The sequence below is a fragment of the Capricornis sumatraensis genome, chromosome 1 (assembly GCF_032405125.1).
Source record: "Capricornis sumatraensis isolate serow.1 chromosome 1, serow.2, whole genome shotgun sequence".
In the NCBI taxonomy this organism is placed as follows: Eukaryota; Metazoa; Chordata; class Mammalia; order Artiodactyla; family Bovidae; genus Capricornis; species Capricornis sumatraensis.
Window position 1 is genome coordinate 60,406,405 of NC_091069.1, and position 13,187 is coordinate 60,419,591.

The 13,187-nt window shown below is 42.5% G+C and overlaps 1 non-coding gene across 1 annotated transcript; it reads left to right on the forward strand.

Moving 5' to 3' along the window:
- The first annotated feature begins 4,316 nt into the window (after positions 1 to 4,316).
- On the forward strand, positions 4,317 to 4,389 carry TRNAY-GUA (transfer RNA tyrosine (anticodon GUA)). The gene has a single exon. It is a non-coding gene; the product is annotated as a tRNA-Tyr (tRNA).
- The last annotated feature ends 8,798 nt before the right edge of the window (positions 4,390 to 13,187 follow it).

The window sequence follows — 13,187 nt, forward strand, 5'->3', positions numbered from 1 at the left end:
TGCAAAGAAATAGAAGAAAACAACAGAATGGGAAAGACAAGAGATCTATTCAAGAAAATTAGAGATACCAAGGGAACATTTCATGCAAAGATGGATTCAATAAAGGACAGACATGATATGGACCAAACAGAAGCAGACGATATTAAGAAGTGGCAAGAATACACATAAAAACTATGTGTAAGATCTTCATGACCCAGATAACCACGATGCTCTGATCATTCACGTAGAGCCAGACATCCTGGAATGTGAAGTCAAGCGGGCCTTAGGAAACATCACTACAAACAAAGCTAGTGGAGGTGATGGAATTCCAGTTGAGTTATTTCAAATCCTAAAAGATGATGCTGTGAAAGTGCTGCACTTGATATACCAGCCTCTTTGGAAAACTCAGCAGTGGCCACAGGACTGGAAAAGGTCAATTTTCATTCCAATCCCAAAGAAGGGCAATGCCAAAAAAATGTTCACACTACCACACAATTGCACTCATCTCACATGCTTGCAAAGTAATGCTTAAAATTCTCCAAGCCAGGCTTCAACAGTATGTGAACTGTGAACTTCCAGATGTTCAAGCTGTATTTAGAAAAGGCAGAGAAATCAGAAATGGAACTGCCAACATCCATTGGATCTTCAAAAAAGCAACAGAGTTCCAGAAAAACACCCACTTCTACTTTATTGATTATGCCAAAGCCTTTGACTCTATAGATCACAACAAACTGTGGAAAATTCTTCAAGAGATAGAATACCAGACTACCTTACCTGCCTCCTGAGAAATCTGTATGCAGGTCAAGAAGCAACAGTTATAACTGGACATGGAAAAACAGACTGGTTTCAAATTGGGAAAGGAGTACATCAAGGCTGTATATTGTCACCCTGCTTTTTTAATTTGCAGAGTACATCATGAGAAACACTGGGCTGGAAGAAACAACAAGCTGGAATCAAGATTGCTGGGAGAAATATCAATAACCTCAGATATGCAGATGACACCACGCTTATGGCAGAAAGTGAAGAGGAACTAAAGAGCCTCTTAATGAAAGTGAAAGAGGAGAGTGAAAAAGTTGGCTTAAAGCTCAACATTCAGAAAACTAAGATCATGGCATCTGGTCCCATTACTTCATGGCAAATAGATGGGGAAAAAAATAGAAACAGTGGGAGACTTTATTATTTTGGGGGCTCCAAAATCACTGCAGATGGTGACTGCAACCATGAAATTAAAAGATGCTTGCTCCTTGGAAGAAAAGCTATGACCACCCTAGACAGCATATTAAAAAGGAAGGCGTTACTTTGCCAACAAAGGTCCATCTAGTCAAAGCTATGGTTTTTCCAGTAGTCTTGCATGGATGTGAGAGTTGGACGTAAAGAAAGCTGAGTGCAGAAGAATTGATGCTTTTGAACTGTGGTGTTGGAGAAGATTCTTGAGAGTCCCTTGGACCGCAAGGAGATGAACCAGTATATCCTAAAGGAAATCAGTCCTGAATATTCATTGGAAGGACTGAGCTGAAGCTGAAACTCCAATATTTTGGCCACCAGATGTGAAGAACTGACTCATTGGAAAAGACCCTGATGCTGGGAAAGATTGAAGGCAGCAGGAGAGGGGAGAACAGAGGACAAGATGGTTGGACGGCATCCCCGACACCATGGACATGAGTTTGAGTAAGCTCCAGGAGTTGATGATGGATAGGAAAGCCTTTTGTGCTGCAGTTCATGGGGTCGCAAAGAGTCGGACACCACTGAGGGACTGAACTGAACATGGCTAATGATGGATAATATTTTTTACATGCTTGTTGACCATTTGTATGTCTTATCTGGAGAAGATAAGATGTCTTACTGAAATCCTTTTTCCATTTAAAAACGTGTGTGTTTGCAGGGGCTTGCAGCACACCCTGGCCCAAGCCAGGTCTGCCAGGTGGTTGGTCCTCTTGGTGGCATTGGTCTCAGTGAGTTCAGCCTGGCGTGGTCTCTATACAGGGGGAGTTCCGTACCTGGGCATCACAGGTGGCGTTACAGGTGCACTGGTTCCTCCCTGTCGCTTGCAGGGGAGGGCACTCCAAGCCCTAAGTGCTCCAGCCTTCCGCAGTGCAGTTTGGGGTGTGTATGTTGCTGGGGGAGGGGAGGAAATCTGTGGCTCCACGTGGACGCAGTCTTGGCGGTGTGGGATTTTCTCGGCATTGGCTGTGTTTCACCTGGGCGCACCAGCGAGGCCCGCGCACCTCTCCCTGAAGTAGGTGTGTCAGGGTGGAGCGGAAGAGGCGTGAGTCAGGGGCGGAGGGCACCTGGCGCGTGCTTGCGTGTCTCCCCTCTGCTCTTGCCATTCATCCCAGGCTAGCTGGCAGGGATCTTGGGAGCCAATGTGCGGTGGCTGCGAGCGCCCACTTCGTGGGATCCTGGCTCCTGATTGGCATCCGTGCGCAGAGCGGAGGGGTGCGGACTACAGGTAGGAGAATGGCACTCGGTGGCGGACAGTGGAGCAGGGAGCCACGTATTACACCCTACCTGTTGGCACAGTCTCGGAGCCCCTAACCTGATGGTCGCAGAAAGGGCTTGCTTTTGAAGTAAAGGCTTTGAGGACATTTCCAAGCCTACCCGCTCGCATGAAGCTCCGTCCTCTGTGGTTTTCCCAAGCAGCCTAGTGCCCCCAGCGAGGTTCTCTGCAGACCCTGAGAGGGGACGTTGCTCTGAGAGAGTCATCCTTGGCCTACGGGAAGTCCAAGGGTTTATCCTGCATGGTGATTTCACCTGCTGGGACCCCGCAACCCCCAATCTGGCCGGCTGCGCCCTCCCAACCTTCCTACACTTTTGCAGCCCAGCGGGCCCTTGGCCACCTGCTGGGATGGGAAAGGGAAGGGTCTCCGAATTGCACCCTAGAAACTTGCTAAGGTGCATGGATTTAAAAACCTGGTAGCCACCCAGGCAGAAGAGAAGGGAGGAGGGCACCTTGGTGCCCTTTCATGGTGCAATCAGTGGCTGTCCCACCAAGAGGGGCCTTTCCATGGTGACCCTGTGCAATGAGTTGGGTGTCTTGTAACTGAATAATTAGAATATTAAAAAATTTTAAATTATATGGTCCTTTAATTTAAAAACAAAACTCCTAGAACCTCTAAATTTTTTGTAAATTGAGGTCTAAAAGTTGAAGGCCTATTTTCCTTCCACTCTGGCATTCTGTGAAGAAATGTGCATTTTTTGAGAAAACAGTGAGGGAAGGAAGCAGAAAACCCAGCGGTGCCGCTGTAGTTTGTCAGAGGCCATGGGAGGTCACTTGTAAATGCTGCTGGCTGTTGGGAAGCAGTCTCTTCCTGTGGCTGATGGGCGCAAAGCTCTGCAGGGTTGTCCTTTGCATGGATACTCTTTGTGGAAATCCTGCTCAGAGCCATCTCTTGATGTATTAAAATTCCCAAGACTAGGTCCTCAGGCAAATACAGGGCCAGGGGTTCCTTCCTTCATTGTATCTGTCTGTTTGACTGAAAGCCATCAATGACATATTTTTCTTTAAATCTGATCTATCATCCAGGCCTTAGAGTAGGCCTGAGTGATATTTCCCACCCCCCTCAATAGGCTTGGGTTCCAGGAATGAATTATAGTTGGATGGCCATATTTTCACAAGTGAGGAAACTGAGACCCAGAGAGGGTGGAGGACTGGCATATGGAGAATGGCATATCCATCCAGGAGCCCTGGCTTCTGGGTTTTTAATGAGCTTCCTACACAGCATAGTCATTAATTGGCAAGTGTTAACATTGAGGATAAACTGTTGGTGAAAATGTAAAAGACTTTTTTAAAGAATGTGCCTACCAGTTGTGCATCTTATGGAGAATTTTCACTGTATCCCCAACCCTGGGAGAATGCTGGGCACAGGGCAGGTGCTTTATAGTTTTTATTGAATAAGTTCAGTTTCACATAATTATATCCATAGTGTCAGCAACACTATGAGATATATTAGAACAGTGGTCCTCACAGTTGGTACTTCACAGACTAGTAAAGAAAGAGAACTCTTTTTATTAGGAGGACTATAACAGAATTGCCAAGTTTTAAGTTTATCCCACCAGGATATTTTTAAAAAATGAAGCAGATCTCTCCCATCATCTCCAAGGCTGTTGGAGGTCTGTTGAGGACCCCATGTGAGGGAAGTTCTATCTCTTGGGACACCCCTGATCCAGCATCTCCCTAAGCCAGCAACTTGGGACAGCTGAGTACACTTGAAGTTCCTTCTTTGACTTTGGGGGTTTTTGTGGAAGACAACTTTTTGACAGACAGGGGTGGGGGAAGGCTTTGGGATGATTCAAGTGAAGTACATTTATTGTGCACTCTATTTCTATTTCTATGGTCTTTCCTGCTGGCTCGGTTGGTAGAGTGTCTGCCTGTAATGCAGGAGACCTGGGTTCAATCCCTGGGTCAGGAAGATCTCCTGGGGAAGGAAATGACAAACCACTCCAGTTTTCTTGCCTTGAGAATTCCATGGACAAAGGAGTCTGGTGGGCTACAGTTCATAGGGTCACAAAGAGTCATACATGGCTGAGTGACTAACACTTATTTCTATTATTATTACATCAGCTCCACCTCAGATCATCAGACATTAAATCCTAGAGGTTGGGGTCCCTGCTTTAGTTCCCTCTTTCATCTTCTACACAGCTCCAGCTGGCTTCCTCTTTCTCTTCCACCTACAGAACTACCTGCTGGGATTCCCTGAATGTGATATGAGCCTCCTTCCCTCACTTCCTTTCCTGATCCCGAGTCCCTTCTCTTAACTGGGTTTTCCTGATCTCCATTCAGGCACCTTTGCTCCAGGTGGCACTAGTGGTAAAGAACCTACCTGCCACTGCTGATGTTCCTGGGATGGGACGATCCCCTGGAGGAGGGCATGGCAACCCACTCCAGTATTCTTGCCTGGCGAATCCCATACACAGAGGAGCCTGGTGGGCTACAGTCCATAGTGTTGCCAAGAGTCAGAAATGACTGAAGCGACTTAGCACAGCACACACACAGGAACTTTGAACTCTAGACTCATGTGATTGTTTTGGCTCTTTGGAGTCAAATTCCACATGTCTGTTAGGGTCAACTTATGTATTTTCTCCTAAAGGCCTTTTGTAATTCATATTGAATCTTCTTCCACAGTGATGGAAAGACTTAAGATGGCAATACTATGGAATGCATCTTCAGTCTGAAATGAATTGTCCAGGTAGACGAGTGCTGTCAAAGCCAGAGACTTTATTGGGAAGGGGTGCTGGGGCAGAGGGCAGGAGGGTGAGGGAAACTGGGAGAACTGCTCTGCCATGCGTGGCTCACAGTTTGTCTCTGGCTAGTCATTCTGAGTTGGAATCCTTCCTGGAGGCACATGCATCACTCAGTTGAGATGGATTCCAGCAAGGGGGATCCTGGGAGGTTGGTAGGACCTATGGACTGGAGTCTCCTGTCTCCTTTTGACCTTTCCTGAATTCTGGTTGGTGGTAGCTTGTTAGTTCCTTGTTCCTTGTCAGGACCTTCTGTTGTAAGATGACTCCTGCAAGTGGTTTCTCTGGTGCCTGGCAAGGGCAGGTTGTCAGTGGTTCCCTCGACAGTTTGTCTTTTGGTTTTCTTGAATAAGGTCCTTCACAGAGTAAGTGTATAAATTTTAAAATGTCAATGTTTTAATTAATTTATATTAAACATTTGGTAAGTTGGCTTTTTTGTTGTTAGGACTCATCACCAGACTGAAGGTCGTGTAGACCTTTTGTTGTTTTCTAAAATTTTTATAGTTTTTTAATTGATTTGTGGTGTCAATTGCAAAATTTCTGTTTATGTTAAATTCATTCCATATTTTTAAAGTTATTTATTTTTAATTGATTAATGATTGCTTTACAATATTGGTTTGGTTTGTCATACATCAACATGAAATAACCATAGGTGTACATATGTCCCCTCCTTCTTGAATCTCCCTCCCACCTCCCGCCCAGTCCCACCTCTCTAGGTTATTACAGAGCCCCAGTTGGAATTCCCTGAGTCATACAGCAGATTCCCATTGGCTGTCTATTTACATATGTTGGTGCATATGCATTCATGCTGCTCTCTCCATTCATCTCAATCCTCTCCCTCTTGTCCCCCACCCTTGTCTGTAAGTCCGTTCTCTATGTATGCATCTCTCTTGCTGCTTTGTGAACAGATTTGTTGGTGTCATTTTCTACATTCCATATATATGCTTTAATATATGATATTTCTTTTTTTTCTTTCTGACTTCCTTCACTGTTTAATAGGCTCTAGGTTCATCCACTTCATTAGAACTGACTCAAATGTGTTCCTTTTTATGGCTGCATTCCATATAGTTTTTAATTGTTCCTTAGCCATGTTTTGAGAAGGGTCATGGAGATATTTGGCTCCATTTCAGTTTGGGTTTGCAGTCTTAGTGTACACAGCAGAGCTGCCTTCTGGATGAGACTTCTGGGGTTTGTGAGTGCGGTGCTGCCAGCTCTTCTCTGGTGGCCCACAGTTCAGTTCAGTTCAGTCGCTCAGTCGTGTCCGACTCTTTTCAACCCCATGATTCACAGCACGCCAGGCCTCCCTGTCCATCACCAACTCCCGGAGTTCACTCAGACTCACGTCCATCGAGAAAGTGATGCCATCCAGCCATCTCATCCTCTGTCGTCCCCTTCTCCTCCTGCCCCCAATCCCTCCCAGCATCAGAGTCTGTATATCTTTCCTTTTCTCCTTTGCTTTTCGCTTCTCTTCTTTTCACAGCTATTTGTAAGGCCTCCTCAGACAGCCACTTTGCTTTTTTGCATTTCTTTTCCATGGGGATGGTCTTGATCCCTGTCTCCTGTACAATGTCACAAACCTCCGTCCATAGTTCATCAGGCACTCTATCTATCAGACCTAGTCCCTTAAATCTATTTCTCACTTCCACTGTATAATCATAAAGAATTTGATTTAGGTCATACCTGAATGGTCTAGTGGTTTTCCCTACTTTCTTCAATTTAAGTATGAATTTGGCAATAAGGAATTCATGATCTGAGCCACAGTCAGCTCCTGGTCTTGTTTTTGTTGACTGTATAGAGCTTCTCCATCTTTGGCTGCAAAGAATATAATCAATCTGATTTTGGTGTTGACCATCTGGTGATGTCCATGTGTAGAGTCTTCTCTTGTGTTGTTGGAAGAGGGTGTTTGCTATGACCAGTGCATTTTCTTGGCAAAAGTCTATTAGTCTTTGCCCTGCTTCATTCTGCATTCCAAGGCCAAATTTGCCTGTTACTCCAGGTGCTTCTTGACTTCCTACTTTTGCATTCCAGTCCCCTATAATGAAAAGGACATCTTCTTTGGTGTTAGTTCTAAAAGGGTTTGTAGGTCTTCATAGAACTGTTCAACTTCAGCTTCTTCAGCATTACTGGTCGGGGCATAGACTTGGATTACTGTGATATTGAATGGTTTGCGTTGAAAATGAACAGAGATCATTCTGTCATTTTTGAGATTGCATCCAAGTACTGCATTTTGGACTCTTTTGTTGACCATGATGGCTACTCCATTTCTTCTGAGGGATTCCTGCCCACAATAGTAGATATAATGGTCATCTGAGTTAAATTCACCCATTCCAGTCCACTTTAGTTCACTGATTCCTAGAATGTCAACGTTCACTCTTGCCATCTCTTGTTTGACCACTTCCAATTTGCCTTGATTTGTGGACCTGACATTCCAGGTTCCTATGCAATATTGCTCTTTACAACATCAGACCTTGCTTCTATCACCAGTCACATCCACAACTGGGTATTGTTTTTGCTTTGGCTCCATCCCTTCATTCTTTCTGGAGTTATTTCTCCACTGATCTCCAGTAGCATATTGGGCACCTACTGACCTGGGGAGTTCCTCTTTCAGTATCCTATCATTTTGCCTTTTCATACTGTTCATGGGGTTCTCAAGGCAAGAATACTGAAGTGGTTTGCCATTCCCTTCTCCAGTGGACCACATTCTGTCAGGCCTCTCCACCATGACCCGCCCATCTTGGATGGTCCCACAGGCATGCCTTAGTTTCATTGAGTTAGACAAGGCTGTGGTCCTAGTATAGGGGGTGGCAGACTCACCTCTGACCCGCAGGGTTTTGCCTTCAGACTTGGCTCCCTACACAGCTGGTAGGAGCTTTGTCTTCTTAGGATGGTCAAGGCTTAGGCTTCCGGATAATGGGGCTGCATCCATGCTGATAGGAGCGGGGTTGCCTCAGTACCCAGCAGCAAGGAGGCGCTGCAAGAGGGAAAAATGAGCCTGTTTCTTGTGTCCAGCTGAGTGCTGATGGGAGGTTCATCTCAGAGGACTCAGGAGGGAAAGAGCTCCATGAGGAAAATGGTGGGTTTTTAGTTAGATTTCTGTATGCTATTGAGAGGGTAACAGGCAGAAAGGCCAGGGGTCTCCAAACGGAGGAAATAGGCTGCAAGTGTCAGACTTTTTTTATCTTTCTCGTAAGCAGCAGGAGGAAACAAATTACAAGTGTCAGATTTTTTTTTCCCTTCTCTATACAAAATTAAAATTTAATTTTGATTTTAGAATTAAAAAATTTTTATGAAGCTGTGTTAATGAAACTATGTATTTGCTTTGGAATTTGCCTTTCTTCAAAATGGTTTCACCTAAGACTAACTTTTTTCTTTTCTCAAACCTTGGGCTGATAATAGCTCAACAAGCCAGTATTCATATCAATTGTTTTATGGCTGGGGATGATACACCTCATGCCATCCTATCTCAAAAATGCTTATTGTGGGAGAGGGGCCTGGTGAAACTCCCTCAGCCTTGAGGTGTCTCTCTTATCAGATTAATAGCCTTCTAAATGATATAAAACAGATTGTTAAAACTAGCAAGGGGGGCACTCTTTCTGCCCTGTTCTGATGTCTATGTCAGAAGCTTTTATACTGTAAGAAAACTTTATTACACAAAAGCTCTGAGTGATCAAGCCTCTCACTGGCCCTGGATTGAATTCCTCTCCTCTGGAGGCCAAGAATCCTGCCGTCTTTCACGGCTCAGCAACAACCTTTCAGTATAAGGGATGACCAGTGATGTTCTTGGCCAGTTTTCCTGTCACTGTTTCTTGAGAGGACTGTCCTTTCCTTTTCACATGTTCTTGGCTTGATTTTCATGAACTAACTGGCTACATACATGTGGGTTTATTCCCGGGCTTTCTATTCTTTTCCTGTATCTGTGTGTCTGTGTTTGTGCCAGTTCTTCCCTGTTGTGGTTACTACAGCTCTGTGATGTAGTTCGAAGTCAGAGAGAAAGATGCCTCCAGGTGTGTTCTTCTTTCTCAGAGTCTTTTTGGCTGTTCAAGGTCCTTAGTTGTTGCAGGCTAATATTAGGAATATTTCTATTTCTATGAAAAATGCCATTGGATATTACGTTGTGATTGAAGTCAGTGCATTTGCTGATGGCTTTGGTTGGAATGGGCATTTTAACTACTCATTGTTCCAGTGCTTGAGCATGGAATATGCTTCTGTTTATTTGTGTTTTCTTTATCACTGCTTTCTAGTTTTCTGACTACTGGTCTTTTATGTCCTTGGTTAAGTTTGTTGCTAGATATTTTATTCTCTTTGATGCAATTATAAATGCAATTTTCTTCATTTCTGTTTCTGGTTGTTATTACTGTATGGAAACACCACTGATTTTTGTATATTGATTTCAAATTATTCAACTTTACGGAATGTATTCTAAAAACTTTTTGTGAAGTTATGTGTAAAATTTTATTTGTAAAATCTGTTTCTCTGGCAGTAGGTCATCCAGAGGACCCAAGACATGGTGGCTACTAATAGACTCATCCCACAGTACTTCTTCATAAATGTGGACTCCTACATGGGCTACAGTCCATGAGGTCACAAAGAGTCGGACACGACTGAAGCGACTTAGCACGCATGCACGCACAGCATCACAACTTCCCTTGAACTTGATCTGGCTAAGTCTTGGCCTCTATAAGAAAGTTTCATGCTTGTCTTTTCTGATTTTTTTCTGTGTATTGACATGGTTTTTTTGATAAATAATTTACTTTCCAGTAATTAAAAATGTTCAGAAAACTCCTTATAATGGTGAAAAGTACTCACATTTACCACATCACCTAAAATACTCCATGTGTTTTATCCAAAATGGGCGCATTCTCCTGCGGAACCAGCACATAACCACCAAAATCAGGAAATCACATGGTTTCCACATTATCGTGTAATTCGCAGGCCCACTTCCACTTTCAGCAATTGTCCAAGTGTATGGATAAATCTTTTTTCTCATCCTCACCTAGTGTTTCCCCAGTATTCTTGTCTGGAAAATCCCATGGATGGAGGAACCTGGTAGGCTATAGTGCATGGGGTTGCAAAGAGCCGGACACAACTGAGCAACTTCACTTTCACTTTCATCTAGTTTTTGTTTGCAGTGTTACTGAGATTTTCAGTCATTTGGACAACCTTGTGAATTTAAATCAGACAAGGTGAATATGTGATCTGGGTGGCATTTTCTGTATGGATTTTTTTTCACTAAAGCTGTTTGTAGTGTTTATTCACGTTGTAAAATGTATCAATACTACATTCTTTTCTCCCCATTGTAATTAAAAATAGATAATATGCCATTTACCATTTAAACCACTGTAAGCATACAATGTTGTATCCTTCACTTTTGCAAACAAGTTTAGTAACAGGTGTACCTTGTATGTGCTGTGGAGAAACCCAGAAAATTGTGTCAGTGCTTGAAATGGCCCAGGATATCACCTTAGATACCATCTTAATCTAAAAACAAAACAAGGACTTCCCTGGTGGTCCAGTGGCTATATCTGCTCCTCCCTCACCGCCCGCCCAAAGAAGGGGACCCAGGTTCAATCCCTGGTCAGGGAACTAGATCTCACTTGCCACAACTAAGAATTTGCATGCTGCAGCTAAATATCTGGCTTGCTTCAAGGAAGGTCAGCCTGGCACAGCCACATAAACAAACAAATAAATATTAAAAATATAGAAACAAGAAAGGAAGGGTATGATTGTTGTGCAGATTTATGTCAGCCTTCCCTATCAATAAAGAGTTGCACAAGACTGTCTTCCTTCTATCTGGTATACAGAAAGACTTCCTTTGAAATGAGATTTCTCTTGTAAATGTGACTCACAGAAGAGCCAGTTTGACTCGAGTTTCAGAGATGATCATATATCCTCTTAAAAAAAATTAGGTCCAAATAATTCTCATGCTGAAGAGGTGTATTTTGGGGTAGCATTTGCTCCCCCTCAGTTTGGATGTATCCCACTGACTCAATGGAGATGAGTTTGAGTAAACTCCGGGAGTTGGTGATGGACAGGGAAGCCTGGCGTGCTGTGGTCCATGGGGTCGCGAAGAGTTGGACACAACTGAGTGACTGAACTGAACTGAACAGTTTCCTTACGCAGTCATCTATTGAAGACATCCTGATATTTGAAAGTTTGTAGCTATTACAAGTGGAGCTGCTGTGTATGATTGCATGACAGTTTTTGTTTTGACACTTTTTCAAAGCCATTTTCTAAGTATAGATGTGCAATATTGATCCTCAGGTAAGCCTTGTTCAGCTTTGGAAAAAAACAGCTAAGTTGCTCCGTGGCACGTGGGATCTTCCAGGATAAGGGATCGAACTTGAGTCTCTTGCACTGTCAGGCACATTCTTTACCACTGAGCCACCACGGAAGCCCTCGGGGTTTTTTTGTTGTTGCTGTTGTTTTAAGTTTACTGGTTCTAATAGGTGTGCACTGCTACTTCACTGTAGTTTTAATTTCTAATTTCCTAATGATACATGATTTTTGAGTATTTTTGATATGTTTATTTACTATCTGTATGTTTTCTTCAGCCAGGTGTTCAGATTTATACATCTTTAATGAGGTTGTTTGTTCCAGATTTTTTGGAATTATCTGAGTATAACCCTTTATCGGATATATATTTTGTAAATGTATTTCTGTTTGTGGCTTGTGTTTAGGTTTTCTGAATAAGGTCTTTTACAGAGTTTAAATTTTTAATTTTTTAAAGGTCATGTTATAAATTTTATACCCTTTTTTGGATAGACTTTAGTGTTTTTTTGTTAAAATTCACAAGCAAAACTGAGGTACTATAGATACAGCTTTGCATTGTGTCTGTTGAGAAGTTTGAGTGAATTTGGTGTAAGTTGTAAAATTTCTTTCTACTTTCATTTGATTGCATATGGTTTCCAATTATTTATATACCGATTTTTGGAGATGTCATGGGAAGCCAGTTTCCCCAAGTGAAGCTGCGTCCATGAAACATCAACTCTTTCCAACCGCTGGGAACCGCTTTCTGCTTTTTCTGTCTTTGAATTTGACTTGCTTTGAGATGACTCCACTATCTCATACTAGCAGCATCACAGAATGTTTGTCCTTTTTCTGGTCTGGCTTGTTTCACTTAACTGTGTGTATACCACAGTTGTTTATGAAACTGTCCATGGACGCTTGGGTTCCTTCCATTTGTTGGCCAGTGTGAATAACGCTGTTGTGAATATGAGTGTAGAAATATGTTTATTTTTTTCAGCCCACTTTTCAAACCTTTTAGGTACACAGCCTGAATTTGAATTGACATATTGTATGTTAATTCTGTTTGCTAGTTTTTGAGGAATTTCTGTAATGTCTTGCACAGTGGCTGCGCCATTTCACTGTATTTTTTGTATGGAAGAATATTGTTCAAGCTTTTGCATGTACCCTGTTTTACATCTTCACTCATCCACTGATCAACAGTTGAATGAGTTCTACCTTTGGGCTATTGTGAATAATGTTGCTATGAATGTTTGTGTACCAGCTGTTGTTTGGACAGCTGTTTTCAGTTCACTGATGTGTATATCCAAGAGTGGAGTTGGTGAGGTAAACAGTGAGTATACGTTTATCTTTCTGAGGAAATGCCAAACTATTGTACCTATAGTCTGTACTATTTTCCATATCCACAAACAAAGTGTAAGGTTTCTGATTTTCTGCATTGCTGTTAATATTTTGATATTGATTATAATCATTTAGTGAATGCGAACAAATATTGCATTGTGATTTTAATCTGTATTTCCATCATTACAGAAAGGAAATATACCTAAGACAATTTTTAACTCAAACCTCAGCATCGTGCTTAGTAGCCATAGCTATTGTATTACCAAAAACTACTAACAATTACCCTATATATTAAAAAAAAATTAACCCCAAAATCACTCATCAAAATTCATTAGGATAACACAACCAATTCTACCAAGTTAATAAATCCAAGCCCACTACAAATT